General features: G+C 43.7%; 1 protein-coding gene across 3 annotated transcripts in view; it reads right to left on the reverse strand.

Annotated features, from left to right (window-relative positions):
* The window catches only part of MFSD6 (major facilitator superfamily domain containing 6), an 89,996-nt gene extending 73,210 nt beyond the window's left edge, over positions 1–16,786 (reverse strand). For 2 of the 3 annotated variants that reach the window (XM_025273325.3, XM_025273318.3), the window contains exon 1: positions 16,438–16,783. The gene's annotated coding sequence lies outside the window, so the exon portion shown is untranslated. Of the gene's footprint in view, positions 1–16,437 lie in introns of all 3 variants that reach the window. The other variant, XM_025273330.3, reaches the window with a different exon arrangement.
* Positions 16,787–17,165: the final 379 nt, after the last annotated feature.

Here is a 17,165-nt window from a genome sequence, read left to right on the forward strand (position 1 = left end):
GCAAACAGATGGGGGAACAATGGAAACAGTGAGAGACTTTATTTTCTTGGGCTCCAAAATCACTTCACGTGGTGACTGAAGCCATGAAATGAAAAGACGCTTGCTACTTGGAAGAAAACTTATGACCAACAGCATATTAAAAAGCAGAGATATTACTTTGCCAACAAAGGTTCATCTAGTCAAAGCTATGGTTTTTCCAGTAGTCATGTATGGATGTGAAAGTTGGACTATAAAGAAAGCTGAGCCCCGAAGTGATGCTTTTGAACTGTGGTGTTGGAGAAGACTCTTGAGAGTCCCTTGGACTGCAAGGAGATCCAACCAGTCCATCCTAAAGAATATCAGTCCTGAATATTCCTTGGAAGGACTGATGATGAAGCTGAAACTTCAATACTTTGGCCGCCTGATGCAAAGAAGTGACTAATTGGAAAAGACCCTGATGCTGGGAAAGATTGAAGGTGGGAGGAGAAGGGGATGACAGAGGATGAGCTGGTTGGATGGTATCACCAACTCAATGGACATGAGTTTGAGTAAGCCCGGGAGTTGGTGATGGACAGGGAGGCCTGGCGTGCTGCAGTCCACGGGGTAGCAAAGAGTTGGACAGGACTGAGCATCTGAACCTAACTGATAGCCATCTGTGTAATTAAAAGATCAGGAACAAAAAAGAAACAAATGAACTCCACCAAAATCTCTGTGTTTTAATAAAATTAAAACGTGTCCCAAAGCAGGACATGCTTTGGCTGACTTAGATTACATTTAATTTGCCATAAGGATTGACAGAATAAGTATAGGGAATAGTAAGAATATTTATATGTTGGATGAAGTACTTACTCTGTTTGCAAACCTAGGAGAGATTTTGTTTATTTAACAGTCCATCAACTTGAACCCATTAAGCTAATATTTTGTTTTAAACTTCTGAATCTTAAAGATTTTTTTAAACAAACTTTTAAAAAGAGAGAAGACATTTTAAATTATAAGCAGAAACAAATCTATAAACTTCTCTGGAAAATCTTTATTATAGGTTTGCAGTTAATCCTACTTGGAACATTTTAAATTATAAGCAGAAACAAAGTGATGAACTTCTCTGGAAAATCTTTATATAGGTTTGCTGCTGCTGCTGCTAAGTCACTTCAGTCGTGTCCGACTCTGTGTGACCCCACAGACGTCAGCCCACCAGGCTCCCCCGTCCCTGGGATTCTCCAGGCAAGAACACTGGAGTGGGTTGCCATTGCCTTCTCCAATGCATGAAAGTGAAAAGTGAAAGTGAAGTCATTCAGTCGTGTCCGACTCTTAGCGACCCCATGGACTGCAGCCTACCAGGCTCCTCCATCTATGGGATTTTCCAGGCAAGAGTATTGGAGTTGGGTGCCATTGCCTTCTCAGATAGGTTTGCAGTTAATCCTACTTGGATGAAGAGGGCACCGGGGGGGGGGGGGGGGGGGGGGCTTTTGTTTTTCAGAAAATCAGAAAAATTTTCTCACTTGGCAGTCTCTAATGATCGTAATCAACATCATTACTGTGAAAACCTGGAAAGGCATTCAACTAGTATCTACACCAAGTCATTAAAAAATAGCAGGTATTTCTGAATTATTGATGAGAGGTGATGAAATGATTCTTGTTAAAATTGATAGCTTTCTTCATTAAATATTTAAATTCAAACTGCTAAAACATATATTGAGTTATCCACAAGTAGATGAGTATGGAAGCAGATTCAACTCTTGAAGAAAAAAATCTTAAACCTGAATATATTACTTGGAACAACAAAGGCCAAAGGTCAGATCCACCAACACACTATGACACCGTGTGCTTTACTGTAGCAGTGACATGACCATCGGTGATGGAGCGGAAACCACCCTCGGCTTACCCAGAAGGGAGACATTCCCTCCTGGCAACGCCGCGCTCTTAACGCACTGCTGCCCAGAGACCAGAACTGAAGCTGCAGATGGGGAAAGAGCTACCCTGTCAGCTCTTACGGACCACTCACTAGGCTTCTGAGCAACTCAGATCATAGAGCAGAACTTTAACTATGGCTGCAATTTATTCCCAACACAGACATGGAAAAACCGCTGTAAATGAGCCTTAAGTGAAGTTGCTCAGTCGTGTCCAACTCTTTATGACCCCATGGACTGTAGCCCACCAGGCTCCTCAGTCCATGGAATTTTCCAGGAAAGAGTACTGGAGTGCGGAGAAGGCAATGGCACCCCACTCCAGTACTCCTGCCTGGAAAATCCCATGGACGGAGGAACCTGGTAGGCTGCAGTCCACGGGGTCGCTAAGAGTCGGACACAACTGCGCGACTTCACTTTCACTTTTCACTTTCATGCATTGGAGAAGGAAATGGCAACCCACTCCAGTGTTCTTGCCTGGAGAATCACAGGGATGGGTGGGCTGTCTCTGGGGTCGCACAGAGTCGGACACAACTGAAGTGACTTAGCAGCAGCAGTAGCAGTACTGGAGTGGGTTGCCATTTCCTTCTCCAGGGGATCTTCCCAACCCAGGGATTGAACCCGGGTCTCCCGCACTGCAGGCAGACGCTTTACTGTCTGAGCCACCAGGGAGCCTTAGCATCCTGGTATTCACACAGTGCACTGTGAACCGTTCAGTTCAACCCCCAGTGTTTTCCAGAAGAGTTTTCCTTAAAGGCACAGCACTCAATGTCAATTCCAACAGACCTTTTTTCAATAAGGACTGCTTTAGCATCTGCTACACACTGAGCCAACGTCATGAAAAAGAAATATAAGGTTGGTTTTATAACAGTCCCACATGCTGCAGGGCCACTGCAGGTGGTATGCAAAGGTGAATGACTGTTGTGGAATCTGCCTTTTCCTCTGCGAGCATTTTGACATGACTCCTTTATGGCTGCATGAAATTGTGAAAGAACCAAAGCAGTTCTAGTCTTGTCAACCCTGTCTGATTCTCCAGGGTCCAACTGGAGCCCTGCAGGTGCTCAGTGCTACCCACAGACTCCCCACAACCCTTCCCGGAACCCAGAACCTGCCGTTTCTTGTCATTCATGGTGGACCTTTCCCAAACTTGTAGCAAAATGCGTCTGCTAGGGGACAAACTGATCCACGTGGTGGTTAATTCATAGCCTGCGGCTGCCCACTTTAGACAACTCTTTTGTATTTTAATAGGAGCTTAGTGGGCTATATTATTCTCACTATTATTACTAAATCAAACACAACACTTAAACAGCACTTGCTGTGGGCTTAAAATGGACTAACTCATTATTCCTCTCAACAGTTCTCTGGGGCAATAGGATTACTTCCCCCACGTTTCAGATGAGGAAACTGAGAAAGAAAGAAGGTAAACAATTACCCCAAGGGAATAAGTGGCAGAGCTGGGATTCAAATCGTGAAGTCTCTTCTCTTGGCAGTTACTGCCTCTTGACACGCAGGGCAGCTACTAGACAGGGAGCCAAAGACCTGGTCTTGGGTCTCAAAGACTTCATAGTTAAAAGGTGAGCCCAAAGCACAAGGAAGGTTTAAATGACAAGTCAGAAGAATAACAGAAGCCACAGAACACTGCAAAATCAAAAAATGTTACTGACAACAGGGCTGCTTCCGGGGTTCAGAGAAGAGAGCCCAGATTCCAGATGGGAGCTGTCAAGAGGATGAGGGACTTAACCTGACCCTTGACAGATGTGCAGGGTTAAGGCTTTAGGCAAAGAGGATGAGAAAACTACTCCAGGATGAGGGAAAGAAAAGACAGCAAGACATCCTTACAAGGTTAACCCTGGGGCTGATGGCAAATGAGGCGAGCAGACAGTAATAGCTTACAGGAGGCCTCAAGTAAGCTATGGGATGAATGGACAGAATACAAAATACTACATTAGGGACTGATAATGAAGATAAAAGGCTTCCCTGGTGGCTCAGTGGTAAAGAATCCACCTGCCAATGCAGAAGATGCGGGTTTGCTCCCTGGGTTGGCAAGACCCCTGGAGAAGGAAATGGCAACCCACTCCAGTATTCTCAGGAAATCCTAAGGACAGGGAGGAGCCTGGTAGGTTATACTCCACGGGATCCCAAAGGAATTGGACACAACTTAGTGACTAAACAACAGCAATGAAGACATTCTTTTTTTTAACCCCACAAATATAAATCTAGCATCAACTATTAGATGGGATGCATGCTTGGTGAGCAACAATTCAAACAGTGAAGAACCTGCTGCCCTGCTATCGAATCCAGTGGTGAGCCAAAGGCAGGGGCAAGCACGGGCGACACAGGAGTCTCTGGGGTGGGGTCTTAACACAGTGGGAATCTTAAAGGATGAGTAAGAGACACCCACAAAGGAGGCACAGGGGAGGGGCTGAGCACGATGCCAAGGCATTCCTGAGTGGGAAGTGAGATGGGCAGAGACTGAGAGCCTCCCTCTGCCACCGTCAAGCTCTGTAGCCTTGGGAAGGCTTCCAGCTTCTCGAAGTCTTATTCTTCCTCATCTACAACATGCGGAATACATGGATATTTTTCCATTAGGGTAGCCGTGAGGATGAAAAAAAGATGATGCCTGTTGAACTCTTAGCACGGCGCCCGATCTGTAAGAATGTGCGCATGTTATTTATTTTGAGCATAATGGAGAGCCACCAAAGAGAAGAGGAGGGCAGAATGACCACATCTGTATTTTGCAATGATCGTCAGAGGTTCAGTATGGAAAGCAGATTGGCAGCATTCTGCTACTGCAACCTCTACTAAGGATTTCCTAACATTTGATCTTTTATTGTACTGTGGCTCAATGGTAAAAAACCTGCCAGCCAATGCAGGAGATGTGGGTTTGACCCCTGAGTCATGAAGATCCCCCAACTCCGGTGTTCTCACCTGGGAAATCCCATGGACAGAGGAGCCTGGTGGGCTACAGTTTATGGGGTCACAAAGAGTCAGACACGATTAAGTGACTAAACAACAACAACTGCACTTAACACTAATTGCAAATACTAATATTCTGTGATGGAACCATTGTAGCAGAACTTTATGAGTCTAATGCGATCTTTTACAATGTCTGGAAATCAAATAAACTGGCAGTATTTTCCTGACTCCTTCCTCAACTTCTGGAGGTTGCTCTCACACCTGAGCTGTTGCATGATTTAGGGGTGATTTTACTGCTCTTTTAATAGATATTTCCTGTGTGCCCCAACTAGATTATAAACACCTTGAGGGAAGAATTCAGGACTTAGTATATAGCCCTTTACTCTTACTGCTAAGTTGCTTCAGTCGTGTCCGACTCTGTGCAACCCCATAGACGGCAGCCCACCAGGCTCCCCCGTCCCTGGGATTCTCCAGGCAAGAACACTGGAGTGGGTTGCCATTGCCTTCTCCAATGCATGAAAGTGAAAAGTGAAAGTGAAGTCGCACAGTTGTGTCCGACTCTTAGCGACCCCATGGACTGCAGCCTACCAGGCTCCTCCATCCATGGGATTTTCCAGGCAAGAGTACTGGAGTGGGGTGCCATTGCCTTCTCCACCTTTACTCTTAAGCTGTCAATAAATATTGGTTATCTTTTACAAACACCTGATGGCAAGATTCTAAAGGTTTTACTAAGGCTTAAAATGGCAGACATTTATTTTAGGAAGTGCAGAGAGAAGTCCCAGTTGCTCTCCTGGCTTTCACATAGCAGTGCCTCTTTCAGCCTCCCTTTCCTCAGTATAAAATGGAGACTGAAAACACAAACCCAAGTCAACTAACTCTCAGAGGGATTCTGGGGCTTAAATGAAATAATGTATGAAAAAGCAATTTTTCTAACTCAAAAGCAACAGAGGAAAATTCGGTGGTGGCGGCCATGATCTTATTCCAGGGTATGATATTTCACTACAACTCTGGGTCTTATTTTGCCATTACTCCAAAAGCATTCTTCCCGAGTGTTCTCATGGTAATCTCTGGCACCACCCTTGAACCCCGGAACCCAGCTTGTATTTTATCCATCATTGCTCATGAATTTACAACCAAAACCATTCCCATGACCACAGCCTCGCTGGAGAGTGGGGAGGAGGTGCATAGGCTCATTAGAGGATACATGGTTGGATTATGAACTAGAATAATTAAGTAAACCAGGCAAGAAATAACTATCCATTTAAAATACAGCCCCCTTAGGAACATTTTAATTATATTTGTAACATAGTAAATGTGAAAGAAAGGAGATGAAACTATCTCCAACATATTTTCCTTCACTTGCTAAGATGGTGAAAAGAACAAATTATTTTCATCTCAAGAAGAGGAGACGCAGAATAGACTTTAACCCTAAATAAGGTTTTAGTGATTAAAGCCAAGTGGATTTTCACTTCTACTTTGTGGAAAGACACACTTAAATATCAATTTTAAAAACTGTAATTTAGATTCTCAGACCTTATCAGCCATCATAGAAGCAGATTTCTATTAATTCCTTTAAGGCTTTTGGTTAAGTATTGTGTCAAGAGGTTACAGTATAAATTTGAAGCAAAGCCCAGAACCTCATTTCCTTCTCTCTCTCAAATAAACCTCCTGTCTTAAAACAAGCCCAGTGTGAGGTACAAGCAATGGTTCATAGTATAGCATGGAAAAAAAGTGTTTAAAATTTTTTTTTTATTATCGTGTGAATTTATCCAAACCAAAAAAATCCAATCAGATCAGATCAGATCAGTCGCTCAGTCGTGTCCGACTCTTTGCGACCCCATGAATCGCAGCACACCAGGCCTCCCTGTCCATCACCACCTCCCGGAGTTCACTCAGACTCACGTCCATCGAGTCTGTGATGCCATCCAGCCATCTCATCCTCCGTCGTCCCCTTCTCCTCTTGCCCTCTATCCCTCCCAGCATCAGAGTCTTTTCCAATGAGTCAACTCTTCGCATGAGGTGGCCAAAGTACTGGAGTTTCAGCTTCAGCATCATTCCTTCCAAAGAAATCCCAGGGCTGATCTCCTTCAGAATGGACTGGTTGGATCTCCTTGCACTCCAAGGGACTCTCAAGAGTCTTCTCCAACACCACAGTTCAAAAGCATCAATTCTTCGGCGCTCAGCCTTCTTCACAGTCCAACTCTCACATCCATACATGACCACAGGAAAAACCATAGCCTTGACTAGACTAACCTTTGTTGGCAAAGTAATGTCTCTGCTTTTTAATATGCTATCTAGGTTGGTCATAACTTTCCTTCCAAGGAGTAAGCGTCTTTTAATTTCATGGCTGCAGTCACCATCTGTAGTGATTTTGGAGCCCAGAAAAATAAAGTCTGACACTGTTTCCACTGTTTCCCCATCTATTTCCCATGAAGCGATGGGACCAGATGCCATGATCTTCGTTTTCTGAATGTTGAGCTTTCAGCCAACTTTTTCACTCTCCACTTTCACTTTCATCAAGAGGCTTTTGAGTTCCTCTTCACTTTCTGCCGCAAGGGTGGTGTCATCTGCATATCTGAGGTTATTGATATTTCTCCCGGCAATCTTGATTCCAGCTTGTGTTTCTTCCAGCCCAGCGTTTCTCATGATGTCCTCTGCATATAAGTTAAATAAACAGGGTGACAATATACAGCCTTGACGAACTCCTTTTCCTATTTGGAACCAGTCTGTTGTTCCATGTCCAGTTCTAACTGTTGCTTCCTGACCTGCATACAAATTTCTCAAGAGGCAGATCAGGTGGTCTGGTATTCCCATCTCTTTCAGAATTTTCCACAAAGTGTTCAAATTAGGAAGTGAAATTTACTGGACATGCTGTTAGTGACACCCTGCATTATTTGTCAAGAAGAGAAACAATATAAGGATTTAAGGGGGTCACAGAGGTTTGTAAAAATTAGAATCAGTGCAGAGTCATCTCTCTCTAAACCAAGATCAATAGCCAGATGCATCAATGAAACTGTTTAGAATAACCAAGCTCCTGAATAGGCTGGGTTTCCAATATTCACTGAACTTCCATAGCTGAAGCTTAGAAACCTTTTCCCCACTGAAATAATATTACAAATAGTGGTGGTACTCAGATGACGGAACCAACAGTGCTAAAAGTTACAACGTGCATAACTTTTCAGATCAGTTCAGTTCAGTTGTGTCTGACTCTTTGCAACCCCATGAATCGCAGCACGCCAGGCCTCCCTGTCCATCACCAACTCCCGGAGTTCACTGAGACTCACGTCCATCGAGTCAGTGATGCCATCCAGCCATCTTATCCTCTGTCGTCCCCTTCTCCTCCTGCCCCCAATCCCTCCCAACATCAGAGTCTTTTCCAATGAGGGGAAATTCTTTCTCAATACTTTTCAACCTGTAATGTAAGCAATAGGTCTTGAAAGACAAGCCCACTCAGAGGTTCCCCATCCACTCTCCTCCATCCAGGAGCCACGGAAGCGGGCATGGAGCCGCCAGCCACTTGCTTCCTCCAGGGCAACAGTTCTAACCTAAGAAACTGGAGTTCCTGCCAGCGGTCTTTGAAACCACTGAATAAATGCATCATACATACAAGTTCCACTCATTTTCAAATGTATGTTGATGCTAGCATCATATTATCTTCTTCTCTAATAAATGTTTATGCAATTCCGATTAGCTTTTTGGCATTATGCAGTTTCTCAGACAGGGGCCCCTACAAGGGCAATTAGCGTCAAGTCGGAGCCCGAGAACCATGGTGTCTGCAAACACCTTGGAGGTAACAGAACAGGTTCTGCATTAGAAGAGGAGAGGAAAAGGAAAGCATGAAACCTGGTCAACGCGAGCGCAAGCCCAGTTACAGTGGGAGCCACAGCAATCAACCCTTATCATTTAAACATTGTCTTGATTATCAAATTATTTACTATTTTAATGATTATAAACACAATCTTTGTTTCTTTGCCAAGAAGTTAACACAGAAAAATCTTACCTTTTCTCTTTTCTTATCTTTTCAAAGCATAAAACAAAGAATTTTTAAAAGGTTGATAATGAAAGTTGAGTTATTTAAAGTTTTAGATTCTTCTCTGTAAAGTACCACTGTATATTCAGAAGCAATTTATACAGAATATATATGATTATAAAAGGAATTTCAATTCTATTAAAATGCTTCTTGATTTTTAAAGGTTTTTTTATTTTTAAACCTATGTGAATGCTTGTTTTATATACACAGACACACATTCATTTTTTTTTTTTTCAAATCTGTTCAGAAAAGGACTGATGAGCAAATACAATTATTATAGGACTATGAGTCTAAAATCTAGAAATACAGGAAATCCTAAATACTAGAAACACAAGAAAATTAGACTGTGGAAAAATAAGAATTATACTGAGAAATAAAGAGACAACTCCAAGTATTAGTTCTGTAGCACTGGGTTAGGACATCAGCACATGTGTTAGCTGTGTAAAATAATGCTATATTTATAATGGGTGCTTGATAAATGCTTATTCAATAAAAGACTGGCTTAGTCAAGAAAAGACTTACTTGGCTATTCTGGCATTATTAGTCACTAAGAAAGTTACGAGGCTTAAAGAGTGTACAATCTATATGTAAGACATGGCATTCTAAACAAAAATTTATAGTTGCTTCTTTTTCAAACATGTCTTTTATGAGTTTACAATCTAGATCAAAATATAGATCTCACAGTTTAAAATACATTCTTCCATATACATGTAGCTATCACCAATGACTTTTTCTTATACCCCTTACTACACCGTAGTTTAAAACAAAATTTTATATACTAAGCACATTCCAGCATATGTAATCTAATTTGTCTTGCTTTTTATGCTGTTAGGACTCTGTTGAATTCAGAGCTACCAAGTGCTATCAGTTTCTTTCAGATTTATTACCTAGCCCATTAAATAAGGCACTTAAATAAACATACCATACTAATACTTTTGAAAATGAAAATATTCAATGCTGGTAAAGATAAATATTAATAGGCACTCTCATTAACTGAGAGTAGAAGAAAAGTCTTTCTAGAAGGCAAGGATTTAAGTGTATGGATGTTTATCATAATGATGAGAACTGAGACACAGTCAGTGATCAGCAACAGAAGCAGTTGAATTATGTATCTGAACATAAGAGAAAAAAAAAGAACGTTATACCCATAGGATGGAAAACTGAAGTTTACAGAACTTTAATAGAATATGGATAAATGTTCATGAAAAAAAAAGCATTAAGTGGAGAAAAAGCAAGACACAAACCTGTATGTAAGAGTTTACATTTGTAAATTTTGTCCTTTATACAAAATATACTTTAGAAAAAGATTTGAAAATAATATCAAAATGTTACTAAAGGTAATCTCTAAGAAGTAAAATTAGGAGTTACTTTAATTTTTTTTCTTTTAGTTTGCTGAATTTTTTTTCCAACAAGTATCAATTTGAAAATACATATTTAAAAGGAATCATTTGAAATACAAAGCATCTGAGTGATAACTGGGACACCTTTGATCCTGCAGTCCTGGAAAGGTCACTGGGACTTGCTCAATTGAAGTCTGCCTATCACTGTGCGGGATCCTGCAGGAACAACTGAGAGGGCCAGTTATAAGAGCTTTGAGACGCTCTTAAAAGATAAAGCATCTTCAAAATAGGGGAACCTCATTTATAGGAAATAAAAGGTAAATGGATATCATTTTTACACTTTTCAAACTCTTTTATTCAAACTCTCTCATAAAGGTGAGTTTGGGTTCTATCCGTTCATTAAACACAATTTCCCAGAAATCATTTTTAAACAGAATAAGGCACGCCACAATAGCTACAGAAGCTGGGCTATGCTGGATTGGATCGGTGCATTTCTGTAAAAGTCAGAGAGAGTGAGTGTATCACTTTGTATGGTTCTGCTTTAAGTGTCTAGTGTGGGGGCTTTGGGCTTGGTTCTGCTGAGAAAGGCCTTGGTTACCTTGGGCCAAGGGTATTCTACCTTAACCTTGTCCCTAAAAATGCCCAGAGCAGTTATAAGAATTGAGCATGTGGCTCACAGGGACGCAGTCCTCCTCCTCTGGGAGTCCTGGGCTCTGCTGGCCCCGTCTCCAATCTTCACCCCATGGTGGTCATGTGGGAAGTGAGGTAGGAGCACCTGCCCCACTCTACAGAACCACTCGGGGCTAGGATGCCAGCCTAGGCTTTTTGCTCACTTTCACTGGACACAATTCATCCATAAATCAGACTTGTTGAGACAACACCAGTTCCTCTTTCCAGTTCTTCTTTTATCCCCCACAAAGCCACACCAGAGCTCTCTCGGCCACCGCTGATTCACAGCGTCCCATCTCTTTCTCTCCCCCAAGTTCCACTCTTGGTCTCAGATCAAAACATTTCCTCATTCACAGTTGAGAAAAGAATCATTCAGACTTGGACTTCCCTGTTTTCTGCACATTCTCTGAATCTGTCTCCCCTACTCAAACATAGGCCAGGACAAATGTCAGAAAAGATGTCTCAGCTCTGCTTTCCTCAATCTTCTTTTATATCTCTGGAATATGGTTTTTCTAAGAGCCCAGTATTCTTCCTGTCTTTGCCCTCATCCTTTACTATTCATAATATTCAGCGGGACCACCAGGTTCCATGGTAATACAGGCCAGTCATTCACATTTCCAAACCTTAACATCTCTTCAATGTAATGGACAAAGGGATAAAGGCAGATGAAAGCTACTTTCACTTTTTTCTTTTTTTCTGGCCCGGCCTCAAGGCATGTGGCATCCTGGTTCCCGACCAGGAACAGAACCCGCACCCGCTACAGCAGAAGCACATGGTCATAACCACTGGGCCTCCCGCGAAGTCATGAAAGCTCCTTTTAATACACAACATTTGGGATATTTATGTTGGTGCTGAGGTAGGGGTGTGTGTGTGTCTGTTCGCATATGCTATTTAAAGCCACAGACCAGCAACCAGAGTTGCAATAGCCATAGCATAATAGAGACATATATTAATATACAGGTTCACAGCTTAGGTGTTCCACATTTTTCATTTGGTTTGGTTTAGTTTTCTATTTGGGCTGAGGGCCCATAAATCATTACCTTAGCAAATGACTCTCATAGTTTCCAAAAGTGCCCAGCCAACTAACTTAAATGATACCATTATACAAAGTAGCAAATAAGTATCTTATAAATACAAAGAAGGAAAACCAGCTACAAAGCAAATGTTACTGAAACCCAACAATAGGGCTAAGTACTGGATAACATGTCATTCAGGATTTAGGACAATAAATCAAGCTGACACTGGCCTTCTCACCCTCCAAAATGCCAGTCAAGTATAATAATGGCCACAGACAGCTAATGTTGGGTAATTAACTGTGGAAGAATCATATCCAAGTGGAATGTTCTGGATGGAGACATTAGGATGTTTTCTTTGCCCCATGCAGAATTCACAGCAGATATATATGTCTGCATTTCCCAAGAATCCAAAATGCTGTGTCCTGGAAAACAACACATTCATTTTGCTCTGGGGAAAAGGTTTTACCCAAACTGGCTTTGCACTAGGGTAGGATTTTGCACTTGATTTGTGGGTTTAAAGAGGACCTACTGAGCAACAAAGTTTCCTAAATCAAAAGACTGAGACTTCCCTCAGCCCAAAACAGAATTAGAACCCTACACGAAATGTTGGATGTCACCTAAAATTGTCAGAATATCTCTTATGCAAAATAATTTTACAGTTACCCTTTTCTCAGGATTGCCTATTACATTTACAATGAACCAATATTATTCACTTTTCCTTCATGTAAAAAACACAAGGAAGAACGTGTTTCCTTGATTCTGAAAAATGTGAATGCATTTGATTCTGGATTTCTAAGTCTGAGCAGGGAAATGTATTAATTTTTAAGAATTCTACAATTATGTAAAGTTTAAAAATAAAATAAAATTAAAAAAAAAAGAATTCTAAGCAGTGTTTTTTATTAGTATTATATAAAACTAAGCCAAATTGTGGAATTGTATATATACACATCAGACAAGATTATGTATATATACACATATGTATGTTTCTAAACTATATGTGTATGGATATATATATATATGTATGCATCAGACTAGATTAACTTGATAATCGCTTCCAGCTCGTGAAATTATGTTACTAAAAATAATTACACCTGTGAAGTCATTTCATAGAAATGACACAGCAGGTAAATTTATATCTCCTACTCCTAACTTCTGGGCTTCCCAGGTGGCTCAGTGGTAAAGAATTTGCTTGCCAAGGGAGGACACACAAATTTGATCCCTGGGTTGAGAAGATCCCCTGGACAAGGAAATGGCAACCCACTCCAGTATGCTTGCCGGGGAAATCCTATGGACAGAGGAGCCTGGCAGGCTATAGTCCACTGGGTTGCAGAGTCAGACACGACTGAGCGCACAATGCACGCACTCCTACCTTCTACATAAAGACCAATTATGCTTCCACAGACAGCCACCACTAGCAAGAGCAGGAAGAAATTCTTACCACCCTCTCCAGCAGATAACCTGGGGTGGGTGTGGGCTTCCCTGGTGGCTCAGTGGTAAAGAATTTACCTGCCAATGCAGGAGACATGGGTCTGATCCCTGGTCCAGGAAGATCCCACATGCCACAGAGCAACTAAGCCCATGCGCCACAACTACTGAGCCTGTGCTCTAGAGCCTGGGAACTGCCTCTGGGGCCTGCGTACCCTAGAGCCCCTGCTCCCCACGAAGAGAAGCTGCTGCGGGGAGAAGCCTATGCACTGCAACTAGAGAGCAGCCCTCGCTCGCTGCAACTAGAGAAAACTGCAAGCAGCAAAGACCCAGCACAGCCAAAAAATAAATAAAATTTTTAAAAATTGGGGTGTGTGTACCAAAGCATTATTATGGAGGAAAATCGGGCATACTATAGAATATGCTATAGGTATTATTAGAAAAGATAAAACTTAGTCATCCAAGACTCATCACCCTTTGCTCCCTTATCTGCAAATTCCAGAATACCACCTTCCTCTTTGACATCCTGAGTCCCATGTTTCACTCCTCTAATATTACAGAGTTTAGGCACATTCACTTTTCCCCTTATTTTCTGTTATTAAGTGAATCAATTCCACTCTTTATTTCTCTATTTAGTTTATATAATAAAAGAACAAGTGCCTGTTGCAAAAAAAAAAAACAAATGTTTAGTAAGCCCAAAATAACTTTATAAGGTAAAAAGGAAAAGTGCCCTCCTCTCTTTATCATCTGAACCCACTTCCTTCAGGAAGCCACCTGAAGAGACAAGGTATATGTGTGCTTGTATGCAGGTCTGTATATAAATATCTTCTGCAATTTCCTTTTTTCACTTACCATATCATGATTTTTTTCCTAAGATAATGTGCCAAAGCAGTTAACAGACACATTTACATGTAGTGCACTTCCTTTCCCTACAATGAGATTGCTAAATCAAGATTTACTGAATAGCAAAAGAAATAAAACAAAAAACCTCTCGGTCTAATACTAACATATCTGGTTATGATCATTTTTACACTTGCCTTCAACATACAAATGGTGAGAACAAACGGGTGAATGTACATGCATAAATACATATGCACTATAAGTATGTAGATTATCTTACACAGATAAATGTTAACATAGTAATGTATGTATATTGAAATGAAATTAATTTTCAAAGGCAAGAAGCAAAGGAAGGTGCCTGCGTAGGTGGTGAGGCTTCTGGGTCTTGAATAGGGAGGGACACCGTGTGGAAATTTCCTGGGCTTTGGAGGCAGAGACACAGGGTCAAATCTAACCCCACCTCCTACAGATTTTGTGGTTTTTGTAAGTCTCTTAACTATTTGAGCTTCCTTTTCATCATCTGTAAAATGGGAAAAGATTTATCTTACAGAGTTTTAGAATTTAAGTGTTTAAGATGGTGCCTTGAACATTCTAAGTGCTCAAAAATTGCCTTATTACTGTTAATAATCCAGAAACTATATATTCTAGACCTGGTGATCTGATACCTCATATCACCAAATACCTGCAAACCTTGCTATTTTGTTTATCTTTGTGTTTTGGTTTGGCTTCATGTTTTTATATTAATTTTATTCGTACAGACACAGAAAGTGTCTTAGAAATAAATTACTGTAAACATGACTAGTAGCTGTAATGCATTATTGAAATATGATCCTTTCTCCTCCTAGTCCCCCAGGGTATCTTGCTCTGGGCTCAGTAGCAATTTCCAAGCCTCCTCCTTAAAGCAATCCTAAGTTTTTCTTACAACTTGTGACAAACACAAGTCATCTGAGTACCACAAAATCACTGAAAATACCTCTCATGTCTGCTGATGCCCAGCAGCTTCAAGTGTCAAAAGCCGACCTTTCCAGTGAAGCCGCCTCCTGGCCTCTCCTTTCACTTGCCAAGGCCATCAGTGACGCTCACGTACGCCTGTGGCAGACCAGTGGCCACGTCTTAGGGAAAGAAATGCCCTGCAGACACCAGGGGCCTGCTTTTATCATCTCCTTGGTCAACTGGACATCCACCATACCTTTTGCATTCATTTATTTTTGAAGAGGTTAGACTTCCACAAAATCCTAAACTTCTAGAACAATTAGAGGGAAGCTTGTCCACTATACTGTTCAACCATCTCCTTTGACAGGTGAGAAAACGGAGGCTCAAGATGTGACCCGTCTGACGGCATACAAATAATCTAGACACCAGTTGAGATTAAAACCTCAGCTCTCTAAGGTTCATTCCTATTACTGACAGGTATGGTTTTATCTGTTCCAGTAGCTCTGTCAAATGTTTACTGAATATTTTCGGATGAAAGGAAACGTTCTTGGTTGCGAGTGTGTGGGAGAGGAGAAACCGCACCGTGTCCTGGCCTTAAGGGTAATCAATCCACCTGCCTCTTCACGTGGGGGTGGATAAATGAAGGGGAAAGTTGCATTTGGGATTTTTCACCATCCTACTTAAATTTGTAGGGGGCTGTGTAGAAGATAAACAGGACCCCAAAGGCCTAGAAACCCCTACTGTTACCTCAAAATGGCTCTAGGGACACGTTAGGCCAAGTTGAAGTAAAAAGAAGCACAGAGGTGGTGTATTTCTTCTAGGATGGTAGTAGGCAAGGGAAAGAGGGTTTTTTTTTGGGTTTTCTCCCCTTATTTGTTCACCTGGGGGAAGCAGACGCTGTCAATTTCCTCCTCTAGCCACACAAGCCGCTATGTATCTGTTCGCTGGGTGTGTGATGGTTTTCACCTCCCTTTCTCCGACGATGTTTATGGCAAGGGCGCGAGTGGGGCTGGGCCAAGAAGGGCCTGGACACTGGGGCCCAACCTCACCCGGCACCCCGGCTACTGCCGGCGCCGGGCGAGGGCTCCCTTGGGCAGCGCCTTTGTTTTCCTGACTCCAGTTACGTTTGCGGAAGTGCTGCCCGCGCCGGGGTGCCGGCTATAGCCGGCCCTAGCACCCCAAAAGATGACAAACGACTGGGGAATCCAAGGGGAGGGAGACAGCAGCGGGTGATCGGGGCTGGGAGCGGTGACACCCCTCGCCCCGACGCCCGGGCTCTGGGCCCGTCCTCGCCAGCCGCCCCCCCTCCGCACAGCAGGTGTGCGCGCCGCAGGGGGGGCTCCCCGCCCTCGGCTCGGCCCCCGGCGCTCCGGGCCCCGACTCACCTGCGGCGGGCGGGCGGCGGCGGCGGCGGCGCTCAGCTGCGCGGGGCGCGGGGCACCATCTCCCCCCGGCGCGGGGCGGCGGCTCTGGGCGCCCGGGCGGCGGCTGTCGGGGCGGCGCGCACCATCTCGGGCGGGTAGCCGGCTCCTCCGGGGCAGCGGCGGGGGAATGCGAGCCGGTGGGGAGACCAGGAGCGGCGAGCCGAGCGCACCGGCCGGCCCGACCTCCTCTCTCTCTCCCCTTCTGCCTCCTCCTCCCGCCCGGCCTCCGCCGCTCGCTACCGGCTGGACCCGTTTCAGGGCCGAGCGCGGAGCAGCCGCCGCCAGGTGCAGCGCTCCGCCTCCTGCGGCGGCGGCGGCGGCGGCTGCGTCGGCGGCAGCTCCTCCCGGCTTCCCGCCCGCCTGGGCGGCCCCGGGGGACCCACGGCCTCAGCCCTGCCCGGGAATCGCGCCGCGCTGGTGGGGAGGAGACGCGAGGGTCGATCCCTGGGTCCCCCGACCCCGGCTGAGACCCACCCCAGACAAGGCGAACGATGCGGGCCTAGCTCCGGGGGGAAGGGGAGGAGAGCGGACGGACGGCTGGTTGGGAATTGTAAAGATCAACAACAATCATAGCCATCGTTTATTGAGCGTCTATTAAGTGCCAAGCAGAATGCCGACAGTATTAACGCGTTCGTTCAGCGTCTCTAGACCGACCGTGGCCTGGCCACGGTCACCTGGTCACCCTGGTC

Source organism: Bubalus bubalis, chromosome 2 (assembly GCF_019923935.1).
Source record: "Bubalus bubalis isolate 160015118507 breed Murrah chromosome 2, NDDB_SH_1, whole genome shotgun sequence".
NCBI lineage: Eukaryota > Metazoa > Chordata > Mammalia > Artiodactyla > Bovidae > Bubalus > Bubalus bubalis.